This window comes from Aulonocara sp. 'chitande type north' Nkhata Bay, linkage group LG20 (genome assembly GCF_057382095.1).
Source record: "Aulonocara sp. 'chitande type north' Nkhata Bay isolate Kocher_YH1m ecotype deep benthic linkage group LG20, A_spYH_male_GT1.1, whole genome shotgun sequence".
NCBI classification, from domain to species: Eukaryota; Metazoa; Chordata; class Actinopteri; order Cichliformes; family Cichlidae; genus Aulonocara; species Aulonocara sp. 'chitande type north' Nkhata Bay.
The window spans coordinates 4,538,664-4,566,122 of record NC_141363.1 but is presented as its reverse complement, the minus strand read 5'-3'; the positions used below and the strand labels follow the sequence as shown (position 1 = coordinate 4,566,122).

The 27,459-nt window shown below is 42.7% G+C and overlaps 1 protein-coding gene across 5 annotated transcripts in view; it reads right to left on the bottom strand.

Annotated features, from left to right (window-relative positions):
• The window catches only part of rerea (arginine-glutamic acid dipeptide (RE) repeats a), a 133,653-nt gene that overhangs the window by 104,392 nt on the left and 1,802 nt on the right, over positions 1-27,459 (bottom strand). The window contains exon 1 of one of the 5 annotated variants that reach the window (XM_086278323.1): positions 19,923-19,940. The exons of the other annotated variants lie outside the window; for them this stretch is intronic. The gene's annotated coding sequence lies outside the window, so the exon portion shown is untranslated. Of the gene's footprint in view, positions 1-19,922; positions 19,941-27,459 lie in introns of those variants that run through there. 5 annotated transcript variants of the gene reach the window in all.

Sequence of the window (27,459 nt, the reverse complement as noted above, 5' to 3'; positions counted from 1 at the left end):
CGAAAACAATGGAGTTTGAATGAAAACAACACAATTTGAACGAAAACAACGGAATTAGAATGTATAGAACAGAGTTTGAATGAAAGCAACAGAATTCTAAAACAAACAATAGAATTTGAATAAAAAGAGTAGAATTAGAATGAAAACAAAATCATTTGAATGAAAACAACAGAATATGAATGAAAACAATGGAAGTTTAAAACAAACAACGGAATTTGAATGAAAACAACCAAATTCGAATGTACAGAAGAGAGTTTGAATGAAAGCAACAGAATTCTAAAACAAACAATAGAATTTGAATGAAAACAACAGAATTTGAGAACAAACAATGGAATTTGAACGAAAACAACGGAATTTGAATGAAAACAACGGAATTAGAATGTATAGAACAGAGTTTGAATGAAAGCAACAGAATTCTAAAACAAACAATAGAATTTGAATGAAAACAACAGAATTTGAGAACAAACAATGGAATTTGAACGAAAACAATGGAATTTGAATGAAAACAACAGAATTTGAACGAAAACAACGGAATTAGAATGTATAGAACAGAGTTTGAATGAAAGCAACAGAATTCTAAAACAAACAATAGAATTTGAATTAAAAAAAAGAGTAGAATTAGAATGAAAACAAAAGCATTTGAATGAAAACAACGGAATTTCAATGAAATTAACAGAATTAGAATGTACAGTATGAAAGCAACAGAATTCTAAAACAAATAATAGAATTTGAATAAAAGAGTAGAATTAGAATGAAAACAATATCATTTGAATGAAAACAACAGAATATGAATGAAAACAATGGAAGTTTAAAACAAACAACGGAATTAGAATGAAAACAACGGAATTAGAATAAAAACAACCGAATTAGAATGTACAGAACAGAGTTTGAATGAAAGCAACAGAATTCTAAAACAAACAATAGAATTTGAATTAAAAGAGTAAAATTAGAATGAAAACAACGGAATTTCAATGAAAACAACTGAATTAGAATGAAATGAATAGAATTTGACTGAAAACAAAAGAATCTGATCAAAAACCAAAGAATTTGAATGACAACAATGGAAGTTTAAAACAAACAACAGAATTAAACACCCATGTCAGAGTGGAAGACAACAGCAATAGAAATCTCTTTAATGTGTTTTAACTACTTGCTTACATCTCTTAACACTGTTTGGAACCCTCATTTATGTTACAACGTGCAACAAATTATATGTAACAACCTCCCTCCTCACTTACTTTAAAGCCAGCAAACTCTAGAAAATATAAATGCATCTTTTTTTCCCTTTTTTTGCAGGGCTTTGGATTGCATTTACTATTTCTTCATCTCTTTTTTGCAGTTATTAATTCATCAGGTCCACCTCCTGAACAGTGTTCATGCTTAAATCATAAGCCCTCTTGCTGTTTCCTGCTCCTGAATTGGTCTCAATCATGACAACAATTTGAGAGCAGTCGGATTGTGTGATCGGAGGTACCTGATTGCGCTGATGAGCAGAGAGGTGCTGAAGAAAGGAAAGTGGGCCATCTACACTGAACAACTAATGATAATAATATGACATGAACAACAACCCAAAGGTAACACAAACAGATAGCATCACCCTTACAACACTGCCCACTGTGTACTCACCTAAAGAAAGACACAATCCAATATGAAATCATCTCTACTTCAACCTTGAGCTAAGGGTCTTGTCAACAGTAACACTTTTCCCATGCAAGTCACATTTTAGAGAACTCTGTATATCCAGGGGAGAGGGTTAATTCTTTTCATGGGTCTGCTTATCATCATCCTTTAGGCAGCATGATGCAACTTATTCCAGTATACAAAGGCTAATGCAGTTAAATCACACCTAGTGGACTTGAATGCTTGACACTAAGCTTCCCAGCGTACTAGCTAGCTCGAGTGGGCGAGAAATGAACCTTGTTATGTGTCCTGACACTGGGCCCTGCTCCCCAGCAAATAAAAACATGCCTCTCACTTACTGGCTGCCTGCGCTCACGGCCCCATACATCAGCATTATAAAGGAGCTCGGCAGCCTCAAGGTCAGCTCAATTTCCTCCTGCCGTTATGAAGTATCAGAATCACAGCAAGAGGGGGCACCCACACACATGTAAAGAAATGATTTAGGGAGCGAGGGAGGGGAGGGAGAGAGAGAAAGAAAGAAAAAGAAAGAAAGAAAGAAAGAAGGGGGGGATTTGGAGTGTGAAGGAGAGGCGGTGTGTGATACAATAGGGAACTGTGACAAATCACCAGGAGAGAACCAGCCTCTTCTACAGTAAGGATGTGTGAGTGCGGACAATTGTGAGAAAATGTAGAGAATATTAAGCCTACTTGCTCATTCCACACACTAAGAATGTAGCAGTCTGCAGTATATGTAATGGGATTGAGCGGTTTCTGTTTAACAAGCTGATTCCCCTCGTGTAAGCGCTCAAGTGTAGTCTGTGAAACTACAAAGCAATTAGGCCTACAGAATTATTGTTTCAGAAAATGTGAATACGATGTTTACCTTTGACTGTAATTAAATTCTAAGCAGTTACACGGGGAAAACAGCAACCTAATGCAAACCTAATGCCTTTTTTTCCTTTTGAGATCTAGACCCATTCATCACATGCCCAAGCAATTTGATAAATTACACAGAAGCATGAAAGCTGATCATGTGCGTAGCAGAGTGCAATGTGTGTATGTGTGTGTGTTTGTGTGTGTAAGCCTCTGCCTGAGTCGTCATACTTGGCTGCCTCACTGGCTGAGGTTTGACATCTTCAGCTAAGAGCCTGGGGAAATAACAGCAAATTCACTTAATGGCACCACCTCATCTATTCCTCATACAGAGAGAGGAGGGAGACAAGAAGGAGAGTTCCTTGAGGTGTTACAAAATGGCTGTGTGCTCTCGGCTGTGCTCGCCGCCTCTACCATCCGAGGAGGTGCAGGTGTGTGGGTAAACACACAGCGCATTGAGACCCATCACAGGCCGTGGTTGGCCACCAGCTGTAATTTGCAGTCCACTCTGACCCCTTTGCGAAAAAGCCAGCCAGCGCTGCCGCTGCAGAGCTTTTTGTGGTGACAGCCCAATCCAGTTTGATTTGTGTGTGTGTGTGTGTGTGTGTGTGTGTGTGTGTTGGGGGGGGGGGGGGGGGGGGGGTGTCTCATATGGCTGTGCAAAGATTTGTACCTGCAATGTGCAATGACAAACATATGAAGACCTAAACCCAGCGACAAATGTGAATAGCTGCAGTTATGTGCGTGCTTGTTGGTGTAGGTGTAAGCAAGCATGAGTGTGTATGTTTATGTGTGTCTGCAGGGAGCGTTACAGAGCCAGAGGTATAATGGCCCCACTCCATCTTTGTGTGAGGTATTGCAGAACAATGCAAAGTAGAGCACAGCAGCTGGGAGGGAGCCTGGGCTTGGGATGGCATGCAGTTGGATAACGTCTCAGGGTAACAGCAGGTATGCTATCAGTGCAGCCTGAATCCCCTCAGGGCTATTTACAGAGACTCTGACCCCAGCGAGGCTGGGCTGATGACGTCTCCGTGCCTGCAGCAAAGGAAAAGCAAGACCCGAATTCATGCCACTGCTTCCTATCAGCTGCACAACATTTTATTCCAGCAGCCCTTAACAGCTCTGCAATTGTTCAAATGATTTACTAACGAAAAAAAAACCTCAATGGCTCAACGAGTATATTTACAAGGACTGTAGCTGTACAATAATTTACCCAATAGGGACAATACTCTGAACAATAAACTGCTATGTAGACATTCTTTTCCAATTAACCTAACCTGAATACGGTCAAAGTCAGAGGAAGTGTAATCACATTAAGGCATGTACTGCCTTATTCAGAAGCATTTTGGATATATGTTCACCTTAATAGAGCGATGAATCATAACTGGAGCTGACAGTGTATTGCAGCAATCAAAACTGCCTGACAAAAAGAGGCTCTAGCATCTGACTCATCTTTCATGTAGCTGCCAGATTAATAGTACAAATTGCGGTGTATTTGCAGAATGTGTGGCAAGGCAGTAGCAACATCACAGAAAAATATGGTATGAGGCTGAGCACTGGGAAGAAACTGACGCTGCAACATAACATGGAGGAGGAGTCCAAAGATATTTACTGGGCTTTGGTGCGCAGCATAAAAACGGGAAGAAATAAATTAATAAAATACTTCTGGAGAATAGGCTCAATTGTGGTGCTATATGAGTGTAGCCAATTACACAATCACACATGGGTTACAAATAATTGTTTTCATTATCAATTAAGATGAAGATTATTTTCATCAATAAATTGATTTGTTGTGAAAAAAAAGAGCCTACTGTGACCATTTCCCGGAACCCAAAGGAGCATTTTCAAATTAATAATCTCATATTAATTATTATAATCAAAAAAATGTAAATGGAGAAAATTGTTCACATATTTGAACCTGTGCCCAGCAAATGGTTTGCAACAACTTCTGAATGTTTTTCTGTAAATTGACGCAGCCTGGCCAGCAACAACCCTATTTTGGTATGTGATCTACTAGAAGAAAGAACACACACCAAGAAGACCTGTGCGATCAATACAGTTACTTTCATTTTGATCTGCCAACAAACTAAAGTAGGGCTGTGCGATATGACCAAAATCTCATATCCCGATATAAGAATTCTATCGTCCGATAACGATATAAATCACAAAAATGTAACATTTTCTGTAAATTCTGTGAATCTTGGGCAGCTCGACTTGCGGGAAGTGTTTCCAGCTGCGCATCGTGTAGCTGGAGTCGAGTGTTTTAACCGATGCATGAAACGATACATTTTTAGACATAAGTTGTAACGGCCGCCGTTTTCTTTGTGAGTATTTATTACACGGCGTGCTGCGGGGAAAAGTCTGTTCTAACGTTTGAGTCTAAGGTTTATTTTTTAGCACCTGACGGCTCTTTTCTACTTCTCATCCGGAAATAATCTGCTCTTTCACGTGATTCAGTATATTTTTGAAAAGTCTCAACAGAATCTTGAGCTTTATTGTGAAAGGTTTATGTGGAACATAAACAAGCGGACACGCGATGCTGTTACCGTCATTGTTGCTAACCACAACGCATAAAAACAGGCGCTTGTCCGTCCGTAGTGTGGTTATATAAAATATAAGAGAAAGAGAGAACTTTAAGAAATTAATATAGCCACTACAGTGACCATCAAAACCATGAAAAAATATTGCCGTAAACAGTTTATTTTGCGACACCACGAAAGAAACGATAGCGTAAAATGAAACGATAGACGTTTTTATATCATCATCCGATATATATCGTTATATCGCACAGCCCTAAACTAAAATGACTTCCACATCTCCTTCATTATGATGTTGGATGGTAACGTAGAAATAAACGGCAGCTGTGAAAGCTCACTCCACGTTAAAATAATTCGCTTGAATTATTGAATTGGATTAAGATGTTTATTTTACCGCTCTGTGCACTAAATCTGAAGATTAACAATTTTCTGGAGCTTTAATCTCTTATCTTATTTACAGCATAAAACATAAAAACATAACCGTGTTGCATTTTACGGTTATGTTTTTATGTTCTATAGATTTTTATCAACATTTTATCATCATCATCTGATATCATCTCTCATCAGAGTAGGTGACACTCATAGGGATCATTTTGTCTCACGTGATGTATGAAAACCTCACTTTTTGTGACCACACAGGCAGTTTGAATTAGAAAGTGTGGCTTAACAGAGAAAATTGAGAAACTCTTTGTCTCCAACTGGGGTTTTAGGTTTCATCCAGCCAGATAATGTAAAAAAAGCCTAGCTGTGTTGGACTTCCCTCTGACTCCTAAGCAGGTAAGGATAAACAAGCTCAGGCCAGCTGATTGGAGCTGAACTTTCAAAATAAAATACTTGCATATAATTAGGAAAGTGCATGACTGGTCGACTAGATGTCTAAACATTGCTGCCCTAGCTAGTCAATTACAGAAATACTATTCAGTTAAATGTATTATTCCTATTTTATTAATGTACAACAGCAGTTACGGTTTCAAAGACGGTATGTCGCCACCAATTCCATGACTGCATGATAGACAATCACGAGCTAGCTGGCCTAACGGAGAAAAAGGAGAATTTATAGCTAGTTTCTAGCCAATACTGACTATTTGTGTACCCTGCTCATCTATGGTACCCTGCCAGATCCCAGAATGTAAAGCATACTTGACTATAGGAAGGCATTTGGCACTTTGACAGCACTCATTTTGCAGTTGTGTCAGATTACATTCACACCATAAACCAACCGCTGTGGAGTTAGTTTAAAACCAGACCAAGATCATGCCCTCCAAATGGTCTGATAGTGGTTTTGGTTACGGACAGCATGTTCACAACTGCACAAGCAAACTGCACTGAAGGGGAGAACAGATTCAGTCCAATTTAAAAGGACTAAACACAGCAACATTTCTGCAAAGACCACATGTAAGATCACATGGCTTCAACTACATCTGTAGTGAGAACTGTGATTGAGGTCATGAATTGTGATTCTACTCAAAATGACTGCAATTCTTGAAGCCACATTGTTCACTCCAGGCCTAATCACAACCACCAAGCTGAACCATAGCAGGGAATAGAAGATTATGATCCACCAGCCAGTGTTGGGTCATGATGACAGGACAACTACACAAGAGGGAGCACATTTTTCATCCTCTGAATAAGTAATGCTACTAAACGTCACATTGTAAAAATGTACTGTTGATATAACGCCGCGGCCATATTGTGCTCTTTACATAAATTCTAGCAACAACGTCATTTAACAGACCAGCTGATAACTGCACGGATAATACATATTGTGTGTGCAGCGGTGCTGGAGCAGGAAAATGGATGCCTCCTGTGAGCTTTCCTCTTATATAAAGCCCTCTCCTCTCTCATTTTAGTGAATGGCTTCCCACTACTTGGCTCCCCACGGTTAGCTTGTCAGCCCCCTCTCCATCTCTTTTCTCTGCACCTGCATCTGACACTGCGAGTGTTCTGTCACCCACCTCTCCACATCCCCCTGGAGAAAATGTTCAGCCCCGCCCAGCTAGCTCCCAGCAGCCCCTGGGGCCTGGGACAATTAAAAACGAGGCAGGAGCTCAGTCGAGCTGTCATGCCGAGTCTCAGATGGCACCCTGCCTATAAGGCTCCAGACGTAGGGGGAGTTTGGTATGTGAGCCCAAAGAAAATAATATTAGTGTCTGTTGTACTTGAGATCAACATTCACTCTAGTGCAAGGTGATGGCAGCATATCAACACTCTGAAAGCAATGCAGTCTGGCTGGAGCGATATATTTGGCCTTACAGTATTCAGACACTGCCTGACTGCACACTCACACAGGCACACACACACAAATCCACTGCTATATTCCAGTGTCAGCCAATTACAGGCCTGCCCTGACTGCCCTTGACTACACTCCCTAACCTCCCTCCACAATCCATGTCAAACCCCTGTGCACGGATTTTTTTTTTTTTTTTTGCCCCTCTTGCTCCCTTCTTTGCTTCTTCTTTTTACTCAGAGTCTCTGTCTTCAGGGTCTGAAATATTTAGCAGCCCCATCTAAATACACCTTCAGGCACAGAGTCAGAGCTGTCTCCCTCACCAGGTAAAAAGTAATGAGAGCGAACGAGAGGGAGACAGTGGAGGAAGAGTCGGTGTAATATCTCATCAGTATTATTAAATCATTTCTTCCCTCGGCAGCCCCTGGGTGGTCTGGGGTTGCGTTATTTCTCAGTCAGGGTTCAGTGGCCTCATGCTCCTAGGGTTGAGTCTGGCCGCTCTCCCAGCTTAGTGCTGTACTAAGCAGGTGTCAGGGGAGTTTCCCCTCAATTAAGCAGAGGTAAAGTAATGCCTCTCACCGTGGCGGTGCCGTGAATACATTAGTCTTGCTGTCACCACAGGCTACAGCATCGAGATGCATGAAGAAGACAGACAGCTGCTGAAGCAGGTGAAGCAAACGAGCACATGGATACTAATGTATTAAAGCAGGGTTAGGTTAAAACAGGACATGATCTAAAACCCTTATCTTACACAGATGAATACATCAGTATTGGGGGGTTTTCTTCTTTTTTTTTTTATGTATGCCCAAGTAGTATGCAGGGTAATACAGTACTGTTTTAGAGGGAGCTGAGATAATGAGTTTGTATTAGCTGTCTGAGCAGATGACACTGGAGGACACCGAATCCTTGTTGTGTTAATTAAAGCTCAATGAAATTATGCCGATGAAAAATTAGCATGACCCACAGCCTCAGTTAGGGATACAGCCAGGAAAATGGATCTCTCCGTTGAGTTGTTTTCAAGGAGAGGTACACAGAGAGAATACTTTCAGAAACAAAAGCTGAAGTCGAAAATAAATCATTTTACACAATTAACTGATTAGGTTTAAGTGGCGGCGTCGGAGGAATCAACGACACCCGCGGTGAGAACAAAGAACCTCTCATTATACAAATGCATAAGATAGCTGAATCGCTGTTATATTTACCGTTGTGTTGTGTGCTTGCTAATTTTGAAAAAACAAAACTCAAAGCAACAAGCCAGCAATCATATCAATCCAGAACTGCCTCCTTGACATTTTTAGCCAGCACACTGCAATCACCCTGCTATTTTACTCCATCTGAAAAGCCATCTGAAAGGTGGTTTATAAAAAAAAAAAAAAAAGATGTCAACAGAACCAATAATGCCTTCCTTTGTCAGTCTTTATGTGTGAGCATTACAGTGTACTGGACAGATGTATTGAAAAGGGCTGATTGATGGCTTCACTGCAGACTGTCTGTCCACCTCTCTCCCTGATGAGACATGTCAATGTAAAGACACATGAACGCAGCAGCCTGTCCTCCATTTTCTCCTCCTCTCCTCCTCCTCCCTTGTCAGAGGCAGGGAGAATGACGCAGTAAATACAGATGCTGTGTGCACCGTAATTCTGGCGCCCGCTACCTTTTATCTGCCGTGACAGCTTCTGCTGCTGTCGAAATCAAACACCCGGGCGCGAGGAAAAAGCTAGTATTCCTTTTAATAAACTGCCAGGCGGAGCAGAGTGAGAGCAGAAAAGGAAGGCACTCAGCTCCACTCTGCACTGGCCAGGCTTGGCTAAGCAGCAGCTGAGGGAAGCGGTGATATAAAAATGGGGAGAGCGCTCCTTCAGGCATTAGTCGGTATTATGCTGCTCACGCAGGCTAAGGCATCCAGCATCATTGCACTTACGGAGAGCCGTGTGAGCCAATCGGTCAGCGGGGAGTGTTTGGTGCTCAGCGGGGATACGCACGCTGAGACGAGGACCGGCGTGAGAGACGGTGGGCAACCCACTCAGCACCTGCTCCCCAACTCTACCTCAGCCCCCTTAAGGTGCCAGGGTCAATTAGTTACATCCCTCTATTCATGCTCTCAGCCTGGATCAACAGAAACAACTGAAGAGCAGCCTGACAACAAGAAGAGCTCTGAACTGCCCATCAGCAAAATAATAAATTCAAAGTCCTTAAACAAATCAATCAATGTATTAAAGCATAATAAAAAAAACACTATAATTCATCAACTAACATTACACCTTCTCAAAATGTGAGTATTTTTTATTAACAAAAATTATGTTTCAGTTTTTTAGTTAATCAGACAAACTAAAATATAAACAAATCACACTGAAACATTATTAATTCTTTGATTGGAAGCCATAATTGATGAATGCCTCAACAGTGAAAACAAGCAATTTCCGCAAATCTCCAACTGGTTCTTTCTCTCTTTGTGTGTGTGTGTCTGAGAAAGAAGAGGGATGGCGGCTTCGGAAATAGACAGCTTTTTGTTCTGACCCCACAGCTGTCACTAGCATAAGAGGGCCAGTCACAGGCAGCACACATGAGCATTTTAGATATACAGTCCCACCCCCTTGACACTGCAGCAGAGGAGGAACAAGAGGGTTGTGCTTTAGGTGGCAAGACCCCTGGGGATGCTGTTGTATTTCACAACAGGGCAAAAATTCACGAAATACCTGGTCAATGTTTCGAATCCCGCACCATGACTGTGACCCTAACACCCGTAATGTTCTTCCTTATAATCCAAATATGAGCCATGTGTGTCCACATCAATCAGCCATTTTCATTTGAGCTTGTGCTCTTCTTTATCACCATTACTACTGCAGTAATTGAGGTGGTGCTATGGAGAGGCTGTGCAGTTTACCTCCATCTGGGAGGTCAAGAGGAATGCAATTGGTTGACAATGATTATGCTCTGCCTGATTAGGCTACGGGCTACCGCTGAATATTTAGCACTGATTAGACTAAGCCCTGTAGAGAGCCATGTGGCTCACTAACAAAAGGGACAAGGCACAGGGCAGGGAGAAAAGGCTACTAATCAGCACGAGCTTGCTGAACCGGGCTATCTCGCACTTAATGGCTCGATCAATCTGCTTTTCGCATTTGTACGTCGTCCTTAACAACTCCGTATTTGTGATGACTTTATTTAGCGCTTTTTTGGGGGTGAAAACAAACAACAGCTGTGAATAAACATTTAGTTAGTTTTAACAAAGAGCCTATTAAAATCTGCGTCTATGAAAATAAATAATTCCAGGGAAACTATCCATTTAGGTGCTGAAATGGAAAGGGAAATTTTACTGATAACTATGGAGGGTAAGTTGCATGTAATCCACAGGGGACACAGCATAAAAAAAAAACCCAAAACAAACAAACATCCCATTCATTAATGAATGGATTCTCCATTCTTTTCTCTTCACTGATTGGAACAACGTCAAATAAGTGACATCAGCCTATTGACTGTGGCCTGTGTTTACATACTGTGTGTCCTTGGAGATCCAGTTTTGCACATTTGTAACATGTAGAGATAGATCGAAATACTTTCAAACAGTTATTTATTCATAATCGAGATTTCATTTTTTCCCGCAAACAAAAGGAGGAACCCAAAATGAAAAAACAAAACAAAAAAACAAATGTCTCCCACTGCTATTGGCCAAATTGTTATTTTAAACATCGCTATCAGTCTAGAATTACACAATTGTTGCCTCCTAAAGCGATTGTGATATTTACGCTGAAGTGCCCTCCTGATTGAAACGGTCGGGGGAGGGAGGTGGCGGCTGAGGAATGAGGAAACAGTGGAAAGATGTTAAGAATGCAAAAGAGACAAGCATGGTGAAAATGAGATGAGAGGAGGAAAAAATGACCGGGAGAAATGACAGCAGGGCAGAGGGAGTAAGGAAGGAAAACAGATGGAAGGGAGGCAGGGACACGTGCACTTATTTGCAGAGACTTTTAACTATCTTGATCCTCAATAAAGAGGCGAAACTGATTAGGTTTATATCAAACGGCTGCTTGTAACACTGTGCCTGTCGCTGAGAGCGCAAATCACAGTCAAGTCAGGTTTTCCTCTTTTCCATTTGAAAGAGCCGGCTCTCTCCTCACTTGTCTTTCACTCTCTCCTTTATTCAACACCACACAGCCTCCTAAAGCGCCAGCTTGTCAGAGTGACAGATGCAGACACGACCACTGACCTAAATCACTCTTTTCCAGCACATTAACCTCCGTGTCCTTCCACCTTTTACGCAAAACACCAAACACTAACATAGGAAAACACTCCAACACCACCGACACGCTGCACAATGAGAGGCAACCCGCAAACCCCACCCAGCTCTATCTTCATCATCCTCTCTGATTCAAGACTACATCTCAAGTGTCTAAACAGAGAAAAAAAATATGTATCATGCCCTCAGGCTAAATAAATCACTGCCTATTGTTCCTAGAAGGACTTTTTCTACCCAGCATTGTGACAAAGAAATGTGTAAGTGGAGGACACGCAAACATTTCTCTTCACCTTGGAGTCAACGTGGAAGGGATCGATAACACTTTAATTACTGTAGCTCCATGTTTATGAAATGCAATAATCATTCATTAATGATGCAGACAGCGGCAAGCAGGCGGCCGGGGCCGGGCGTCAGGGCTGCGTGCAAAGGTAGGTGAAGGGAGGGGATGGGAGGATTGGCGTAAATGATTCATGGTTTGATATCTCTCCTGTATAATGGGTTCCTCCGGGGAGCTGCTGGGGCTCCGCTGCAGCGACTGACTGCCTGGCTGGATGGCTGCCTGGTTCGCTCCGACTCTGCCCAGGCTGCTTCTGCCACTGCTGCCCAAGATTAAAAAGGCCTGCCTTCCATGAAAAGCGGCTCAGTGAAAACAGAGAGCGGGGATATGCACGTACACACATAAAAGGCTTGATTCAATATCGTCTGACAAAGTATCTGAGGGGGAGTGAAGGAGGGGAGACAAGCGAAATACCAAACTCCTTCTAGGGAGAAAGCATTAGCTGCAGAGATAGTGAGGATACTTGTGACATCTAATGGGAATATGCCAGCGTTTCTTAAAGGATGGGATTTTTCAAGACTCTGTGACTTAAAATAAAACTGATGTACCCACGTGTATGTGAGAAGCTGTGACTCTCTCCGCTGCTCTCCATCTGGGCACCAAAGGTTTTTCCCCAGAACACAACAACGCTCTAAGAAATAGGTGACAGAATGCACTGCCAAGTTTGTCCGAGGTAAAATGCCAATATTTCAGAAACACAGCCTATTTAGCAAAAACTCCCCTCTATTTCTTCCTTGCCAAGCTTGGAGGATGGACACCTTAAAGTAGCCACGTGTAGGTTTTGTTGGCCGACTTATCACTCATGTTACAAAGAGAACTGATGTCAAGTGCGGATTTGGAATTTAAGAAGAGATTTATACAAAAATAGATCAAGATCACAACCTCTCGATTACCATATCAATACATGCTCTTGGGAGATACACTCACTGACACTGTAGATGCGATTCTATATAGGTGAGGCAAATAATGTAACAAATGAGCTGCTAACTGGAAAGTAATCTCTGCGGCCTTTTTAGCAACATCTCGCCCTTACTTCTCCATATTACGCTGGCTGACTGATAATTACCAACACATCTAGTTTTTTGGGGTTTTTTTGCACTTAACACTCTCTTCTTTGTTGGTAGGTCAGCTTATGATGACATAGCTGTGCTTTTCAGCCTTCTTCTCATAGCACCTCTCCTGCTGTGGCAATCCTTCTCCAAGCTCAGCTCAGCTGTGCCAGCAGTGTATTTATGTCAGTTTTCTCCAACAGTAGCAACACGGTCCGCTCTTGAGTAGGGCTGCCACAAACGATTATTTTGATAGTCGACTAGTCACCGATTATTTTTGCGATTAGTCGACTAATCAGATCATCATCCATTGGACGTACAGCGTACAGCTTATTGCACCAGCAGCATCTGCTCTTATAGAACTATCATTAGCTTACAGCTTTAAGTGTTTGTGCTAACTAAAAATAAAGACAAGATGGTAGTTTATTAATTTTTAATGAAATTTGCAGATTGTTTCGGTGAAGTTTAATAAACTCCTTGCTTTCTAAAATATAACAGGACACCGGAGTATATTCTCCAGCGTAGGGTTGCCAACTCCCTGAAAAATAAATAAGGGACACCTCGTGGCCAGGGCCGGGCGACCCAGTTGTCTTCACCCTTCCCAGTGTGGTGAATTTTCTAGCTCTTTTTTTGTGTGTGAAATTATTTTTTTAACCCTTTGACTTGAATTTGATTTAAGTAGATGTGTATTCTTTGTGATATGAACACATGTGAAACAAATGATCATTTAGCCATTTATTTTTAGCTCAAAATGACAACATTAACACAATAAAACAGGTCTCCTTCTTAAACAGAAGCCTGTCATGCTTAACTTTTGAGAATATAAGTAAATCTTTCTTTAAAAGAACTCTGTCCTGCTTAACTTAAAATAATAGAAAACAATAGAAAGAAAAACATTCTTGTAACAGTGCACATTTAGTGCATTTAGTACAATCGGCTTCAGTTGAAATATTATTTCAGCTTTTCTAATGCTAATCAGCTGCTCCTGTTTGTAAACCCGCTTGTTCCCATGATTACGCATCTTAACTCATCATCATTATTCATCTATGTATTACTTTTATGTATTAGTCATCTATTTGTTGTAATCATCTATCCTTGCAGTTGTTTATTACACAAAATAAATTATATTATCACACTTCTGGCCACATAGCGCTGATATTCATTGCACATGCCCATATTAACTTTTTCCAGCCAGGTGTTTTCCTTTTCCCATTCTTCCCTTTCTCTGAGGGGAACAAACATTGCTGCTCTAATGCTGGGCTCACACTGTGCGGTTTTAGGCCCATTTTGAGCCGATTTTTGACCGATTTTGGCCTTCATCGTGCATCGTGTAGTATACGTGGGGTAACGAGAAGTGATTAACACCTCACGACCAGCTCCCGATCATCAATCGCTCGTGAGGGTCTCATCACAGCCGCTCACACTGCTCGCGCGCAAACACGTAAACGTTGGTGTAAAAGATGGAGCAGCACGGCTGTGCAGCGTGTGATCTGGACACAAGCGATGGAGGCACAACTTGTAGAACTTTGGAAAGCTCATCCGAGCCTTTTCGATGTGGCATCACAAAATTATCACGACCACAACAACCGTGAAAACAGTTGGATTTACATGCTGCTCAATCACAGCTGCCTGATCATGTTTTTCATTAGCAATTTAGCAAAGTTGATGGTGGTGGTGTGTGTGTCTGTGTGAGTGTAAGACGGAGAGAGAGAGAGCGCGACAGATTTTCTGTTATAACCTTCGTGTTATGGAGGCACAGTGTGAGCACTCAGGTCGCATCAGAGCATCGGGCGGTATAGTGTGAGACCTGCATCGTGACCTACCAACTTCTAACCCCTGCGAGTCAATCGTGCAGTTTGAGCAGGAGCTGAATAACGTGACTGAAAAAATCGCACAGTGTCTGCCCAGCTTTAGGTGTACTGTCGTCCGAGACTTGCACCGCAGTGTCGGCGTTTGTTTCCCTGTTGGCCATGCTTCTTGTTGTGGTCATCTGTTGTCTTCCGGTATTTTCTCCGTAAGCGACCTTTCCTCGACCAATGAGATGAGCGGTAATCTGAATTGTCATACTCGAATTGTCATAAGTGTGCTGTCAGCTCATTGGTCACAAAGCAGGAGAGGGGCTGGGAATTATGTTTTCAAACAAAGCGTTAATTCCATTAAAAGTTATAGACTACTTTTGATTCTCACTGTATTACGGGACAAAGTGCGTCCCTTATTAGCTCAATACGGGACGTGTACTTTTGTTTCTAAATACGGGACGATTCCGTATTTTAAGGGACGGTTGGCAACCCTACTCCAGCGTCTCACACTTCTGATAATCAGCTGTCTGCTTGACAGTTTTAGCTGTGCAAAAACTATAACTTTAATCTCAGCCAAACCGATTTACTCAGGAACAAATAAAATACTAAAGAAAGCCAAACAATAACATTTTTAAGTTATCTAAGTGACTTATATATATGTTTAACCTGACTAGCGAAAGACGGCGGTGGGTTTGAAAACGATTTGCCGGGAGTCCGGTGTTCTCACGGCTCTAGTTAGCCTTGCCCCCGCCTAGCTAACAGCTAGTGGGTAACAGACGTCTCCGAAAACGTCGGAGCGCTTTTGAAAATATGTGGTGTCCTGATAAACTGAGCAGATATTTGAGGTTTACACAGCTACATTCTCGCCTGAAAATATGTTAAACGTTTTTTTTGTGACCCAGAAAGAATAATAAGAGTAAAGTTAAAACTAACTAGCTGCCGCCATTGTTGACAACTGCGCTGGGCTGCGCTATGAATTCTGGGACACAGCTTCTTCTTCTTCGGGGTTTAACGGCAGCTGGCATCCTTGTACATGCAGTGCTGCCATCTTCTGTTTCAGTCCGTTATTACACTCTTAAATCCTACTACTCATTCCTGCGTCCTTTGTGATCTTACAAAGCTTCAAACGATGCGTCGACTATTAAATTAGTCGTCGACGATTTTAATAGTCGACATAATCGTGGCAGCCCTACTCTTGATCTCTCTAAGGAACGTCTTACGAGATCGCCTTTTACTTTCACAACACCTCAGATAAAAGAACAAAAAAAATAAAAGCTACTTTTGGCTGCTCCCTTATTCAAAGCAGGGTCACTACAGCAGGGCTTGTGTCTCCTTCGAGGATCAAACCAGCTACCGTCTGCTTATTACCACTACACTATAGAGCCCCTATAAAAAGCACATAAAAATACTACGTCATAAAAGAAGAAATTAAGGCAAACAAATGGAAAGGTCTTAAAGCGCCAGTACACCCACCGTATTAGCCGCGTCACGGGCAGCTAGTAATGTCATCACACAGCCATACTCCAAACACAATTAGACACATTATTACTTAATTGTTTCTGTCCCAAACTACAAATATGGAAAAAACTACTCATGCTATCACATCTGCTGGATACATTGACTTCCAAGTTAGTGATGAGAACAGAACTACTTTAAAGTGTCCTCCCACAGGAGCTCCACAGGGAGCCAACTTAAGAAACAAAAATGGAGGAAATTTGTGCTAAATAGATATTAACTCTAAAAAGATACCAGCTAGATTTAGCATAGCGGGACTGTTGAGGCTTATTATGTGCCACAGAGGAATTTAATGTGCACTGAAAGAGGGCTATGCAATTTACCCCCAATTTCTTACAGTGTAACTGCATTACAGGGAAAAGCATAAGGTCCAAAGTGGAGAGCGGGAATTGTTACCGAGATCAACACCTACACTCATGAGAATACAGGCAAATCAGCATTGCTTTAAGACAGACTTGAAAAATCATAAACTTATCCCTAATAAGCCACCACCTCACATATCCCCCAATGTATCTCCTCGTCACCCGCAGAAAGAGGGGGGGGGATGAAGAGATTAAAGTTGTAACGTGTTGGGCTAATCATAACATAGACAGTTTAGTGCCATCTCGCATAATTAAATGCTTTGCACTAACCACCTAATGCATACTAATTTGGAACAATCCACTCCTAGAGCTGGCAGACCATGAAGCTCCCTGCAAAGGAGGTGCTTGTCTCACTCTCCCTCTGCGTGTGTGTGTGTGTGTGTGTGTGTGTGTGTGTGTGTGTGTGTGTGTGTGTGTGTGTGTGTGTGTGTGTGTGTGATTTGCAGAGGAGTAAGGTGCTAAAGGTCAGCCTGCGGACTTGAAAGAAAAGGTCAAGCATTATTACAACATGACTAAATAAACAGGCTGTGCACAGCCCCCAGCCCAGCCGCTGTGAACACTCGAAGCCTCTACCTACAAGCCGTACTACCTGCCTGTTTGGCTGGTTGGGATTCAGCTTCATCTCTTGTCTTTATCCACATATCCCTCCAGCTCTACGACAGCTGACATGAGGACTGTCATATCCTGCCTAGATTCTTATCCCATGCTGGCTTTATTGCTCTTTTCCTCCTGAGTAACAAACACACATGCGCACACACACAGACACAGAGCAAACGAGAGAGGAGCGAGGGAAGCGGGGCTGCTGGAGCGTGCTTTAAAGCACATTAATATTAATTGCAGCACTAGCTGGAGTGATAACATAGACAAGATGCCCCTGCGAGGGAGCTGGGCGCAGTCAGTCCCTGCTTTTTGTTAGCAGCACTACTCATCTGTTGGCCGTGGTGAGACGGCAGGATGACGAGCATTTCGTCTTTGAATTGCTTGTTTTATATTAGAAGGGGTCTACCCTCAGCAGAGAGGGGAATTTGTGTTTGAGAGCGGTTACTGTGTGTGGGCACGTGTGCGTGTATGTGTGTGTGTGTGCACAAGGCTAGCCGTGATTTAAAAAAAAAAAGACTAGGGAAGATGAATTATTAGACTAGTGGCTACATCAACAGCAATAGAAATGTGCTTTAGAGGTAACAGAGAGTGCTTAAGCGATCTTGCTTTTATCTCCTGTGCTCTGCCTGGCTTGGCTGCATTTTATGTCCTCCACACACAACTCAGTATTCTGTGAGAAATGAGCTCTGCTAAAGGATGTAAATAATCTGCTGTTCTGCTTAGAAAACCTGCTTTTTCAGGACAGTGGAGGCAAAAAAAACAAAACAACAACAGCAGAAACAAAAAAACAAATCGAGTTGAAGCCTGGGTGTTGAAGCTCATCTCCACCTCTTGGCTTTTTTCTCCCCCTGTAGCAATAGCAGGCAGCTGCAGGCATCAACAGATGACAGCTATATCTCTATAGTCCTCCATTTTTACCTCACCCTCTCTTTTTTCCATTTCTGTCAATTGCTATTGAGAAACTGACGCCGTGTTTGGTGCCGCCTCACTGTAGTGGGTTTGGGGCTGTACGATTTTGTGCCTTTTTTTTTTCCCTTCTTCTTTCTCCCCCCCGATTTCCCCCCAGACTCATCAATGCCCCATTACCAAGTCAAATCAGGTGGTGCTGCAGATATTTGCCGAGTACCAAGGCTGCAAGCAGAGACACACAGACACACAGAGGATTCGTTTAGGAAGCCTGGGAGGTTTTCTAACGGTATGCTCTCCACAGGATCACAAAACAGGGTGAGGAGGTGAGCGGAGGAGAAATCACTGCTGGCTAAATGCTTGTGAGTGGTTTATGGCTCAGAGGGCAGAAAGGGAAACAGAGATGTGGTAATGCATCTCTCTGACACTCCTTTAAGCAGCCGACCAGACTGTAATCTCATGGGCCCTGTAGTAGTCGCACGTTATTGTTTCTCATTTCACATGTCACAAACAATTAAAACGCGCCTGTCGATTCCCGTGCCCCATGAGCTCCATTTACCCATGAAACAAAAAAAAAGAAAAAACGAAAATACACGTTTGAAAAAAGGAGAAAAAAACCAGCCAGTATGATCTCTTTTCTTACATGTATCCACATTCCTAAGCTAAATTCCCAAAGATTGCCACGTATATTTCTCACTTTCATCGTCTTTATCTCCCTGCGACAGCAAATATAAAGTGAACGAGCCCCGTGTAATGTAAGCAGCTGCATTAGCGAGGCAGAGTGATAAAGTGAAAAGCAAAAAAAGGGGGGGAGGTAAAGACAATTCGTCCTTTTAGTTTCCTCTGCCTGTTGTCATCCTCTTTATAGCAGCAGCTACACAGGCAAGACAAAAAAAGAACTCTGGGGAAGAATCAGGCAGAAGAAAAGAGAGAAAGGGAAAAAAAGTAGCACTGTGTGTTTTATGTAGAGATTTTCACAAGCCTGTTGTTGATTAGAGGAAAAGGCTGAGTGCTAAATACAGAGGGAAACAGGGAGAAGAAAGGGAGGACTGCTGGTTCTCCAGGAAAGGGTCTCTGAGGGCTGTCAGAGGTGCCGGTGAATCTCTTCCCTGTGAGCAAGCCGCTGCACTTAGGAGAGAAATTTAAACTCCTACTGTTAAGAGAATTTTTGGCTTTCATTACACCAAGGGCGCATGTCGATGCTCTCGTGGATGCATCAGAGTGCACACGCACGATGTGAAGCCAGATGCCAGCTTTCTCTACCGGAGTTTTTGCTGGCTTTGTGCCGAGCAGATCGTTTGCTTTGTGCCAAGAATAAAAAGGCAGAGACTGAAACTCTTTGACGGCGCTCTCCCCGTGCTCAATCGCAATCATGAAACATGTGCACGGGAAACAAAACCGTCCACCACTTTGACTAGGGATCCGTGCGACGGCGTGCGACCATCTCGCCCGTCAGTCGCGCTGTTTAAAATTAACCGGAGCAAATCGAGATGGAGCGCAGCTGACTGGACCCATCCAGTTGGAATTATTTGAGATGTGACAAGCACTTAATCAAGCTGTCATCTGCAGCGCCACACTAATGCATAAACGAAGAAACAAAGCAGGATTGCGAGGAGCTGGAATCGAGCTCGGCTATGCAAAGAACCACGCCAAATATCGTTTTCCTCATTTGAGGAAGTGGCGAAATGGAGAAAGGAAGAGAAACCGGCCTCCCAGTGAGCTGCTGTGCCCCAGCTCGACTAAGTGACAGTGAATCCTACAGTGAGTCGATTTGCTGCTTTTGAGTGCCTGAAAACTTGTCTGGCAGAGTGCTCACAGGGGAGAAAGACAGATGGGGAGAATGTAGGGACGGAGCCTCACCTGTAGCTGTCTTCTATTTGTCTGTTCATCCCTGGAGGCTTTTGGGCTGCTTTGGTACAACAAGGGAGGGTGGGGGTAGGGGGTAGGGACAAAGAAAGAGCTCTGAGGCCATCAACAGACAAAGCAAGAGACAAAAGGACAAGTTTACAGGTAAATAGTGAAGAGTAGCTGGCAGGAGGGCTGAGGAAAGCTCGGGTTTCAGACAATCGATGATCACTCACTCTTCCACAAAAACAAAGATGTTAATAACATGACATTCACCTCGAGGAGCATGTCTTGCTGCTGCTTTATACCAGAGTTACAGAGCAAAAAAAACCAAATTTTTTTTAAAAAACTACAAAAAAACAACATTACTGAATACAGTAAATCACATGTGCAAAGCAAGCTTTGACCTGACTTTCAGCTCCCCAAAGCTGACACGACGCCGTTTGAGCATGTGCGGCTGATGACAGGAGTCATTTGCTACATCGCTGATTTGAAAAACAGGAGCACTTGAAGATGACACAGAAAGACAACTGTATTGTCATCTTAAAGAGGATCTATGAAATCAGTGGGACGAGATCAATGCCGCCTCTCCCTCGCTCTCACGGCACTTTACATAAGCAGCAATAACCATCACAGAGGCCGTCATCTAGCTCACCGATTTCCTGTGCAGGACTTCCAGAAACCTCCAGGCTACAAAAAGCGCCTCTCACTCCGAGCAATGGTCACATCCACAACTTCACAGACAAGGCAGGGAGGAGGAGGTAGAGAAGGAAAGGAGCTGAGGAGAGGGAAAAATACCACAGGCAAGATAGAGAGAGCTGGAAGGCAGGGAGAGAGTGAGGGGAAAAAAAGAAGAGAGGTTGGGGGAAACTAGCAGTGCATCTTCATTACAGTATAGCACAGAGCTCTGGCATCGACTAGCCAAGCAGTGTAGTAAGAGCTCCTCATCCTCTCAGTTAATTAGGATTTCTGCTGCTTCATTTTGGGGCGAGGGACAGGATGTTGGAGGCTTGATTACCTTTTATTTCCCAGCCTAACGGCTCGGCTGCCTCTGCCGCTTTATTAACAGGAGATCTTGCAGATTTACAGCTCCACAGCAAACATCAATTTCAATAATTACAAGAAAACTGTTAGAGGGGACACAATGAAACGAGAGTGTGGTTTTTTTCCCCCCTCCCTCCTCCCCACCTTCACCGCTCCAAAGCTCCTCCCCTCTTTCACGGGATCTAATTTCCATAGATGTGCCCTTTTCATGATTGCATGCCACAGACACGTTAAAACACACACAGATTTGCCTCAGTCACACTTGGCACTCTAAACGCTTTATAACCACTCCCTGGCCTGAAGGGCAAAGGAAATACTTCAACCTAAGCATTTGTGTAGCCATAAAACAAAAATGAGTGAAAGATGATCTGTTAGTGCTCAGCACAACCCCCGACCCCCCACCCCTGTGCAAAAAAACAAACAAATCTATCACATCACTGGATAAAACATATTTATGGTGTAAACTGGATAATACAAGGGATTACAAGTCTCCTTTTTAAAGCTATATCTTTACACACTGGCAACATGCCTAGATATTAGATTTCACCTTCTGACAAGGTGCAAGTGTGAGACTAAACTGAATGCCTCTCTCAAACAAAAGCTCCATCTAGGGAAAGCTATAATAGAAATCATTATTAAAAAGACATCGGATTCTGAACAGAAAAGCACAGATTCCATTTGAATAAAATCAATAATTGTGTACACTTGCAGTGCATTGCCTTCCTGTCTTCTCATCTTGCTTGCTAATGTTTCTTTCATGAGCCAGCCCACTGCTGGTGACATTATAGCTACAGCACTTCCACAAGTCCCCGATGGATCGGTGAAAATGGTTGGCGTAAAACACAATTAGTACGGTCCATATGGCTGCTAGTGGAGGAGGAGCCGGAGAGGTCCCATGTGGTTTTTATAGAGGCCTGCTCTTTTGTTACCCTAAAGATCAAACTGTTGTCATAATAATGGGGTCGTTTTAATTCTGTCGCTTGGTTTTTGTAAATCGGCACTTCGTCGACACATCCTTGCCCCGACTCAATGACTTTTGGCAAATAAATTGACCAACCTTGGCTCATAGCCTAATCGATAGCTCCTTCATCATGATTAATGGTTCATATTGGATAATGGGGGGAAATTTAATGTGAGGGGAGCGTTACTTCCTGATTTCAGCGCTCAGCCCTATTGATTGGTCATAACCCTCCTTTTTTGGCCAATGGAATGCGCTGATAAGAGCCGTGTGTTCGACCTATGTAAACTGAGCACAGAGAAAATGATTTACTGTGCTTTAGGCGCGTCTTATTCACTGATAGCTCTGTATGCCCAGCCTGACAAGCATTTTCTTGCCTGAGAAACGCAGACACCTTTTACTGAGTTGAAGCGAACAACAACAGCTTGAGGCAACAGATTTATTACAAATTGATCTATTAGATAGCACTGCTGTGCTTCGCTGTTTTCTCTCTCCCTCTCGCTCCCGCTCTCTCTGACAACCTTCCCCTGATGGTAGCTAGAGTGTATCAGAGTGGAAGTGCTACAGTGGCAAATCTAAACCCAATCCTCAGAACTCATTTTCTCTGTGCCGGCTGCTGGAACTGGGGTACAGAGACAAGATGTCCATCTTTAAACCCAGTCGATCCAGCTCAAAGTCCCAGTGTCTAAACTGAAGGCTCGGCAGGCTCAATAGGTGTTCCTAACCTGCAAGGGCAAGCAAGGACACAGTTTACCCGAGGCATCTTGTGTACAGGAGAGCGGAGAGCCACAATGTCACCCGGGTCGTTTCCTTATGGCAGTGTGAACCCTGAGATCACCGCTGACTTGCGTGACCGTCTCCATTAAAACATCACTCACAGGCTTTCCAGCCCTGCAAACTGTGCCTCGTGTGCAGCCGTAGCCGCAACTAGGGCTGCCACGATTTGTCGACTAGTCACGATTACGTCGACTATCAAAATCGTCGACGACTGATTTAATAGTCGACGCGTCGTTTGAAGCTTTGTAAGATCCCAAAAGACGCAGGAATAAGTAGCAGGATTTAAGAGTGTAATAACGGACTGAAACAGAAGATGGCAGCACTGTATGTACAAGGATGCCAGCTGCCGTTAAACCCCGAAGAAGAAGAAGAAGAAGAAGAAGCAGCTGTGTCCCAGAATTCATAGCGCGGCCCAGCTCAGTTTCCAACAATGGCGGCAGCTAGTTAGTTTTAATATTACTCTTATTATTCTTTCTGGGTCACAAAATAAACGTTTAACATATTTTCAGGCGAGAATGTAGCTGTGTAAACCTCAAATATCGGCTCAGTTTATCAGGACACCACATATTTTCAAAAGCGCTCCGACGTTTTCGGAGACGTCTGTTACCCACTAGCTCGATAGCTAGCCGGGGGCTAGGTCACTAGCGCGGTGAGAACACCGGACTCCCGGCAAATTGTTTTCAAACCCACCGCCGTCTTTCGCTACTCAGGTTAAATATATATGAGTCACTTAGATAAATTAAAAATGTTATTGTTTGGCTTTTTTTTTTTTTTGTATTTTATTTGTTCCTGAGTAAATCGGTTTGTCTGAGATTAAAGTTATAGTTTTTACACAGCTGAATAAACGTCAAGCAGACAGCTGATTATCAGAAGTGTGAGATGCTGGAGAATATACTCCGTTGTCCTGTTATATTTTAGATAGCAAGGAGTTTATTAAACTTCACCGAAACAATCTGCAATTTTCATTAAAATTGAATAAACTATCATCTTGTCTTTATTTTTAGTTAGCACCTTAAAAGCTTAAAGCTGTAAGCTAATGATAGTTATATAAGAGCAGATGCTGCTGGTGCAATAAGCTGTAGTTTTACGTCCAGTGGATGATGATCTGATTAGTCGACTAATCGCATAAATAATCGGTGACTAGTCGACTATCAAAATAATCGTTTGTGGCAGCCCTAGCCGCAACATCAGTGCGATATCTGTGTTAGTCACAGAGGCAGAGCGGCACAGCCAGCACATTATAAAAAGATCTATGTGCAATTTGTCTCATCCACACTGTTGAAAATCAATGTCCTGCATACCCAGTGTTGTGCAGAAAAACACAGCATAACGAGCCATTACGGCCACTTTTAATTAATGACAAAAGCATGTTTGTCTGGACAGCAGACAGCTGTTATTGACACATCTCTCTATAAAACAATCAATTAAACCAACTGCATCACTTAGACTAGCTAATCAAAGTGGCTCCCTGAAAGTATCACGTAGTGGCCATTTACCATAATCAGTTTTTTGTCTGGTTTTATTTTTTTGCTTTATGCTTTCATATCATTTTATCAAAAGATACATCATGCTGAATCTAAGCCTGAAGCAGATTTATTAATAACCAAGCTAATGAATCAAAACCCTGTACACACTTGTGTATATAATAATAGGTCCAACACATCTACAGAAACCTTAACCGTCACAAGCAGGAGGAAATTATGACATGCTCCGTTTTGCTTTAGGTTTAAACTGATAGAAACAGATAAAACTGGCGGGTTATGTAGGCCTAAATAAATGCTGTCAATACTAACAGCATATACTGATCGAGAAACCGCACAGGCTCCATTGTGCCCCCTTTGCTTTAATCACCCCCATCTTTCATCTGTGCTACAAAAGAAAAGAGGGCTATCGGCTCCCGGATGCAATAAATGTGCGTGTCGCTGGAAAGGGAGCGGGGAGTGGGGGGGGGTTCTGTCTAAGATGTTGAAATATTCTGGTTAGAGTGTATATGTCTATATAAACATCTTCAGGCAGGCGGCTGCAGGGGGTGTGCGCAGTAAAAAACACTGGTATGCATTGTTTGTGTTTCTGCACCACTAGCGCCATGCCGTGTCATTACATGAGGCAATCTCTTACCTAATCAGCACTGACACACACAGCAGCAAAGTACTCCTCCTCCTCATCATCATCATCACCCCCCCCCCCCCCCCCTCTCCTTCTCCTCAGGGGCCAGCCAGCTGATCCTACACCATTTCATTTTCCTCCTTTACTGTGATGGCAAATGGCTGACTATTATTTTTTTTAACTTTCCTTTTTAATTCACACTTCTTTTTTTTGCATGAAGTGCTATTAATAGGTCATGCCAATAAAGTGACAAACTAGGCCTGTCCCTACATGTTGCGTTTTAAATGGTAATTAGTAAGGCGCGCGCACAGGAAACCAGCAAATGCGTAAAACTCCCATATACTACTAAAGCCTCCTTTTCCAGTCGATTTCTACAAATTCCACTGTCCAACCACTTGTGCACATTAAGCACAAAGTGCACTGACAGTTGCTCGATGAAATATGTAGAAAAGTTTCTTTCATATCTTGAGATGCTTAGCAATAACACCAGACAAAATATATTTGATTAATTAAGATGTGAGTCAACGCAAACCCAGCCCAATAAGAAACACACAGCGTTTGTAAAGATGAAGTGAGACCAACTTCGCCACGGCTGAGCTTGTGCAGAAAGCAGATTTGATCACATCAAATACCACCAGCAGTATGTAGCAAGACAGCTCACGATTGTTAACACGAGCAGCGCTTGCTGATACCATCTCCTTGGCACAATTGTGGAGCTGCAGAGGCCTGAATCAAACAAAGATGAGATATGATGCGGCGTGCTTGGATCTCCTCTTATGAGAGGTGAAGGGAAGCTGTCAGGGAACACAAAACAACATCCTGCATCTTGCCTCCTCTGACTTGCTGGCAGAAGCCAGGAGGAGGAAGAAGAACAAGAGGAGGAGGAGGAAAGGGGAGTGTGCTTGCCTCATTTCTGCCAGTGTGCCCTGTGCGTGTCAGTCCAATATCTTAAAACAACACATGCAAGGCTTTGCTACAGCCAATTACCCAGCTCTTGGCACGGGAACTGAAAAACATCTTCGGAGAACAATAAAGAGAGCTTGGCTTGTTGCGCGTGCTGTCAGTAAGTGCTGACAGATTGTTATTTTTAATGAATATACAGCACTTGAATGGCCCATCAAGCGGTCTTTGAGCAAACATTGCTCCTTTGTTCAGAGCATTAATTTTCTATGTAACAACCAGATATCTTGCAAAGAAACTGATATCAAGCACTGTAAAAGTAAAAAGCTAAATCAGTTTATCCACTTGCCTTCTTTGTCCACTGCATCCTCTTAATGCTGCTTCAAGTGTGCACAGTCATTAGAATATAAATACAAGGCAATGCACTTGCTTGATTACAAATGTCATGTAGATGCTTGATTACACATCATTTCCTGTGCCGGCTCTTTAAAAGAAGACATTTCGCTGCTTACCAACCTCTCTCGCCAGCATAATCAAATACTGTATATGAAACCCTTGAGCAGAACGGCCTCGAACAAAACAATAAATCAGCCTAATCACCCCTCTTTGAAACACAACCCCAACCTTTCTGAATGTGAAATACACGATAGCCACATATGGACAGCTTCAAATGGCGTCAAGCACGGCAGAAACAAACCTCCAGCACTGACAATAAAGTGGCTGTGAGACAAGACTTGGAGAATCCTTCTTTATGGGGATTCACGAAGATACGACAAAGTAGAGGACAACAGCGAGATGCCGTTTGAGCACGGCATGTAAACACTGAATTGCAGCGCATGTGTATTGAAAGATCATCCAACAAAAGAGGCGTCAGAGCACAGTGAAACGGGCTTTTCCTCAGCATTGCCTGGCCTTTGCCACACATTATTTGCAGGAAGCTGCCATTACTCAAACGCGTATTAGTCATTAAAGGAAAATAGCAGGGTTATTACACTTCTCTTATCATTACTCTGCTGGCACTGCTGCTGCTGCTACTACAGCCACACAGCTAGATTAACATTCGATGGACGGGGTGTGTCATTGGATAGGTGACTCCAAGTAATTTTACCCACTGCTGCTCCTGAGATCCCACTCAAATTGAAACACTATAAAACACCCTGACCACTTAGCAGCTCTGCGAGTAACATGACAGAAAGAATCAAAAAAGGAACAGCACAAATCTTCTGCCTTCTGCTACTCTGAATTGTTCTCTTGGCCGGACCTAAAACATATTGTTTTAGAAAAACCATAAACCAAACATTAAGGTGCTTTTCAGCCAAAGCGGCGCTGAAGTAGTAATCAACATATAGCCTCTAATGGCAGACCTCTGTACCCTAGCCTAGCAAGTTTACAGGCTAAGTGGTAGTTAAAGAAAATCACAAACCACTAAGCTACTGGCAGCAGGAAAAGCCAACAAAACATCAGATGGGAATATGCAAGATGTAAGGATTAGCAAAATCCCAGTTTTTTCCCCCTTTTTCCTAAAGACATGACCAACAATAATCTTCAGTCTTTAAGTAATGCTCTATAGACACAAATCATTTCTGGCAACATAGCTGTATCTGAGATTGCTTTATTGCTAAATTCTCTGTTTATAACAAACACACAAAGTTTGTCTGACCTCTATGTTCAGTGTCACGTCACTATCAGGAGACTTGAACAAGCTGCAATGACTGGATAGATGTGGTGGCAGCAAAGTAACAAAACCTATCCAGACCAAGCTTTGTA